Source organism: Montipora capricornis, chromosome 12 (genome assembly GCF_036669925.1).
Source record: "Montipora capricornis isolate CH-2021 chromosome 12, ASM3666992v2, whole genome shotgun sequence".
Lineage (NCBI taxonomy): Eukaryota > Metazoa > Cnidaria > Anthozoa > Scleractinia > Acroporidae > Montipora > Montipora capricornis.
Genome location: NC_090894.1, coordinates 5183642 through 5189757, shown reverse-complemented (window position 1 = coordinate 5189757; position 6116 = coordinate 5183642). Strand labels below are relative to the sequence as shown.

Sequence of the window (6116 nt, the reverse complement as noted above, 5' to 3'; positions counted from 1 at the left end):
ACCAATTGTTTTCAATCAAAACATCCAAAAACGGTAATTTCTTTCCAGCCTCCCTTTCAATTGTGAAACGTAAGTTATGACGAAGTTTATTTACGTCGCTATGCAAAATACACCAGGAACAAGGTATCATTTCTAGTCATGATAACCAACCGATTTTTGTTCTCATGTGCAAACAGATCTAATTTATTTTCGTAAAATAACCTGAAACTTAACTGTTCTTAGGAGAATACAATGTAACTGGTTATCTTCATGCTGCAAATCATTACTCAAAGTATTCATGGCTATTTTCTCTCAGATGCAAGGAAACATCAGGCCTTGCTAGAACACTGGAACGTCTATTCTGGATGGTGCGATTTCTGTCAAAGTTTTAATCTGACAAAGGAAAATAATATTTGAGCAAAGTGATGAGGGACTTTTGCCGCAAACAAAACGTTCGCACTGTGAAAAAAAGATGGTTGCACCGGCAAATAGAACAACGAAAAATAACCTTTGCAGTTAATCAAAGAAAAGAACCTGTCACCAAACCACTGGTGTCATAACAGGCGGGGGCCTGGACAAACTGTGTGACCATTAAGTAAATCTTTCACATAATTTCGATAAAATCTAAGTCCAAAAAATCCAAGTATTTTACCTGATGTGTTGTTTGTGGTAATCTTTGTGGCTGAAAACGAGGAATTTTAGTGATTTGAAGGGTTTGTGTTCGACTTTCACCTGAGCGTACCAATAGAAAGACAAGGGTGGAAAGCTCGATTTCGGACCGCTCCAGCACCGAGTCGATTTCCATCGTACAGTAAGGGGCCCAGTTCTCGGCCACTTTTTGTTCAACGTTTATTTTTTGCGCCACAAATGAATCTGAATAAAGAGCAATTGCTTCCAAAGGTAGCTTGATTCCTTGTCTTTCGTCCTGCCGAGTTTTGAGTTACAGCTACACTTTGTGCTATATACTGTGAGAAAGTCGAGGTGACACGAAGGTTGGTGAATTTGGTTTCCACGAAAATGTGTTTGTTTACGGCTACTCAAATTACATGGTCTAATTCAAGTTTATATTTTATCCGTATAGGAGGCCCAAATGAGCAAATTCTTGGCATAAAGAACGTAGAGTGATACAGCTTTCTATTAAACATAAAATTTTGCTGGCCTATTTTATTCTTTGACCTAAATTCACTCCTCAATATTTCCTTTGTACTTTTTCGTATTTGCCTATTCTCGGCCACTCTGCTCGCCGTCGAGAACACTAAAAAGCGCTCATAGTTTTGTATGGAGTTTTTTTGTTAAATCATTTGTAAAAGTAAAGCTGTAATGGGGTGACATGTTTTGACAGTAGATATGAATTAAAAATATGATTTATGACTTACAGGACCCCGTTTAATTTTGAATTACCCAACTCTTTTTTTAGCCTCGCTTGCCATGGAGCAATTAAGAGCAAAGCTAGGTGTGCAAAAAACTTCCTTTTCTAACATGAAAAAAAGCTCGTTAAAGATACTTTGTGGTCGAAATATCAAGCACAAGCCTTATTAGAGACTTAACAACAAAAATTGGTGATAAAGCGTTGTTTCAATCTCGACCCCAGAGCTCTTCTCTTGACTGAGGGAGAGAAGAGCTCTGGGGAACCCTGAAACAAAGTGTCTTCTCATTGGTTTTCGTGAAGAACAATCAAAAGCGTCTCTAATTGGTGCATTCATGTTAGCACGAGGAGTGAGCAGGCGCCGTAAGATTAAAATAGCCAAATTTTGGCTATAAGAACCCTACGGCGCATGTTCTCCTACACAGAGTTTCCCAGAGCCTTGGGTCGATCCGAGGCTCTGGTGACGAGATTGAGCGTTGTTTATTCTGAGGAATCGTGCGCACTCTTTTGTGGCCGAGAACTGGGCTCGCTGGCCGATAACTGGGCCCACGAACGAAGCATCCATTTCCGTTGTTACTCGGGAGAAGCACTGTTATTTTCAAGGAGTAGATTTAACTCCAAAAAGGGAGTAAAAAAAACGGTACAAAACCACTCCATTTTTGGAGTAAAATTCACTCCGGTAATGCTTACTCCGTTTTTGGAGTAAAATGTACTCCTATATCTTTTACTCTTTTGTTGGGGTAAAAATTTACTCCAGTATTGTTTACCCCTCCTGTGGTGTAAAATTCACTCCAATACAAGAGTAAATTTTATCCTTCTATTGGAGTGAATTGAACTCTTTAAATGGAGTTCAATTTACCCTTGACAGAGTTAAATTAACTCCAAAACTGGGGTGAGACAAAAAGGTACAAAACCACTCCTTTTCAAGAGTAAAATTTACCCTCTTAAACTTTACTCCCCTTGTCAGAGTAATATTTACTCTTTCTACAGAACACATTCACCCTCACTAGATCTACTGTACCTTCATTTATAGTCAGATTTCTAATAAAACCATGAAAAGTTCATTTTTTTAAAATATTATGTAAAGAAAAGACCAGGTTTACAATGAAGCATCTAATACTGGTAATTTTAATCATAAGATTGCAAAGAATGCACATGGATATGCATGATAAATACAATCTGTATACACATACAAATACATCACAAAAATCAAAGCTATCTTTATTCTAATTATTCGGGCAATAATAAAATGGCAATCAGTTGAATGTGTTCTTGCCTTAAACAAAGATAAATTGAGTGGTTTGTGTTTTGATTACAGATTATAACAATGAATGGCTGCAAAATAACTTCAATTACTAAAACTAAAGCATACAGCATACTTGGATAAATGTGACTCAGTATAACAAAATGGGTTTTATGCACATGTAATACAAGTCAGTTCTTACAGAAAGAAGTCAAACGTAAAAAAAATGGAACATGCCTTAGGATAACTGATGCAAAAATTTTGCCATCGTTGACCTTTACCAATGTGTTCTTTTTTTCTCCAACAGAATTGTTTTCAAAGAGAAAAAAAAACACAGAACTTAGGCTGATAATTTACATTAAGAAAAAACTAAAAACTTTTTGTTTCCAAAAAGAAGAAAAAAAACCCTGAGATTAAGCTGATAATTAAGTATGCTCCCAGCAAAACAATTACAGCAAATGCAAGTTTTAACAAAACCTTGCTTTCTGCCACAAGGTAAATGTCTCTAGTTCAATTAGTGTGCCAGAAGCAACAATCCTTGCAAATGTTGCTTTTAAAACCTCTCCATTGATTGACTCATCATCCTTAAAAGTAATTAAAGAGAATAATGATTAGTATCACCCCTTCCAAAATTAAGATCATTCGACAATATTCTAACAAAATAGGAAGAGAGCACAAATCTAATACATCCCTAATCCTGAGAAACAAAAGACACCAGCCACCAATTTTGGTGTACCAAATAAATGGAACCACATGTAATACCGGTACTTGCACGAGATTATATCTGTAACATTGTTCTTGATTCATTGAGTAACTCAGTTAACTATCAAATTAATTTTGTCATAATGATAAAAGTACACATATAGTGGTGGAAGTCATGGAGCAAATCTTGAAAATATATTGCCAGATGCTTTCTTTGTCTTCAACACTTTTCCAAAAAAAATTATGTGTGATGAGGTATTTAGAATTATCTCATTTAACAGTATTTCAAATTTTAAACTGAAAGCAGATATTGGGTGAGACAATGGATAAATGAAACTGCAGCATCATCTTCCGCTAATCGCTAGGCATTACTAGTCTATACGTACACAGGCCTGTAACTCAGACAGTGCTTTATAATTATTTTATTGCAGTGACTGTCAAGAATTAGTTGTTAAAGTGTAATTTATGTGAGTTATTTGTAAATATCTATATGCATCACTTGTTTAAAAGCAACAATCAGCTTCTAAGTCTTTCAGACTTTCAGGTGTTTGACTGCATTACAGGTTTTTTACAGAAACATGCATGCCTCAAAGGAATTTTTTCATTGCACCAACCTTTTCTTTTATCTGAGGGTTTTCTCCAACTCCTCTTCCATAGATGATACATGTAGTGGTATGTACTGTATGTTGCAAGAAAAAGGCATCTTCTTGCCTAGCCTCAGCACTTTCTGTAACCAACTCTCTGTCCAAACTTCCCAGCAATCTTTTAATGAACCAATTCCCAGCTGTACCCACCTCCAATTTTAACTGTTAATCAACAAATAAATATAGTGAAAAGTTTCAGTTTTCTTGGAAAAAATAATTCATAATTTCAGTCACATTTCCAAACAAAAATTATTACCGCTACTTACAGATAAAAGATGTCATAAGAATTTCATCCAGATAAGACAGGCCTTCTGATATTACGCGATGGTGCGATTTCGCACAATCGAACTCAAATCGCATCCGATCGCACAATTCACGAAAAATCGCATAATTCACAAAAGGACGCACAAAATTCATAAAATGAAACATAAATCAACACGTTTCTTAGAAATTCCAGCATAAATACGCCATTGTTGGATGATTTATCTTGCAAAAAGGCTAAAACACCTTTGTCACCTCTGATTTCGAAAACATTCGAAGTTCAAGGCTTTATTTTTCATTTCGGGGACCTGGTACGAGTCTCCTTCTATTGGTGCAACACAAACACGCTCTTATATACACACCACTGAAATGACACAGTTGCCTTCTCTTATAGAAGAGATTTGTGAAAAATGAGCGAAGATCTAAGTTTTTCGGCAAAATGTAGTTTCTTTCGTTGAAAACTGATAAAAACTTACACATGGATAAGTTTGTTGTGAAAACGCTCGCTTTTTCTTCGACGAAGAACGTATTTCCCACATTCCGCCCGATCTGACAGCTCACAATCGAACAAGAAAGTACCTCACAGGTACGCTCCACGTGGACGATGGACTGATGTTTTTCTCGTCGTGCAATATTAGGGCCTTTTCTACGAGAGAAAATAAGCCGCGGCTTACTCTGGCCACGGTGTACAAAATACGCAAAAGGAACTATTTATACGAATATATATTCGCAGGTCAATATAAGCCGCGGCTTGAAAAAGACGTGAACGTAGATTTTGTACCATTTATACGGGGTGAACATTCGAGTCTTCTGTAAGCCGCGGCCAGAGAAAGCCGCGGCTTATTTTCTCTCGTATAAATGGGGGTATGGCCCTATTGTGATTGACCATCTTCGGAAGTTCGTGGTTGACAAGCACCTTGATCATTCATTTGGCATGTTAGCTGTGTCCTTTCAACTTTTATTTATACCAACTAATGTCGATCGAGATACATAATTACTGTTCCTTTGTGTTCAAAATGTCTTTAGGGCAGCAAAAAAGTGTTTTTCTTAACCTGAAACCGTATAAAACAAGCTTAAAATTGCTGAGAAAAAAAATCGCATAATTTACATTATTTATCGCATAATTGGCCTTTCTAATCGCACAATCTGCCCTGAAAAAATCGCATAATTTGCACTTTTTAATCGCACCCTATCAGAAGGCCTGATAAGAACACTCAATATCACATGTCTCAAAAAAAAAAAATGCTGGTACATGTAATAATAAAGCTGATCATTTCTAAGGTGTATGACAACTGCAGACTGCCTACAAATAGCGATTGTAAACAGTATTTAAGTCTAAGCACCCATTTTAAATAAAACGTTTAGCTTTCAATAACTGTGAGTTACGGTTAGTTTGGGGTCTGCACTCTGCAAGTGTCAGACACTGTCACTTCTGTTATAACGTACAGTGTAAGTGTTTGAAGAGCAGACTCATCAAAATTTGGCTCACTTTTCTTTAAACGCCAATAATAACAATCTCCTGCAGGCATTTACATACTATTTACATTGAGTACAATAGTTTAAATGACAGCTGAAGCTTTCTGCTTTCTGTCGTCATGTAATTTGCGGTGAGAGCACTCTAATACCAAATCATTAATTTGCTTAACCATTTGATCTAAAGCTTCATTTCTCTTTTGAAATACATGCCAATTTGTTAAAGCACTTACGCCAAATTAAATATCCTTGCCTGACAAATTTGGGACTTCAAGGTGCATGTAAAAGGTTTGAATTCTACATAAACTTACATTAAATTGTCATAAGGCCCGATTCAGACGCCATACTTTTCATGAGCCGAACTTAATACATGAGAAGTTCGACGTTTGAATCAATTAAGGACGGCTATTTTAATTTGGAATGGCTCAGGCGTTCTTTTCGACTGGCC

The 6116-nt window shown here is 36.5% G+C and overlaps 1 long non-coding RNA gene across 1 annotated transcript in view; it reads right to left on the bottom strand.

Moving 5' to 3' along the window:
• Window positions 1-2454: 2454 nt before the first annotated feature.
• Window positions 2455-6116, bottom strand: part of LOC138026659 (uncharacterized) — a 5776-nt gene continuing 2114 nt past the window's right edge. The window contains exons 2-3 of the long non-coding RNA XR_011127313.1: window positions 3905-4096; window positions 2455-3172 (exon numbers count right to left, since the gene is read on the bottom strand). This is a non-coding gene — a long non-coding RNA (uncharacterized lncRNA). The remainder of the gene's footprint in view (window positions 3173-3904; window positions 4097-6116) is intronic.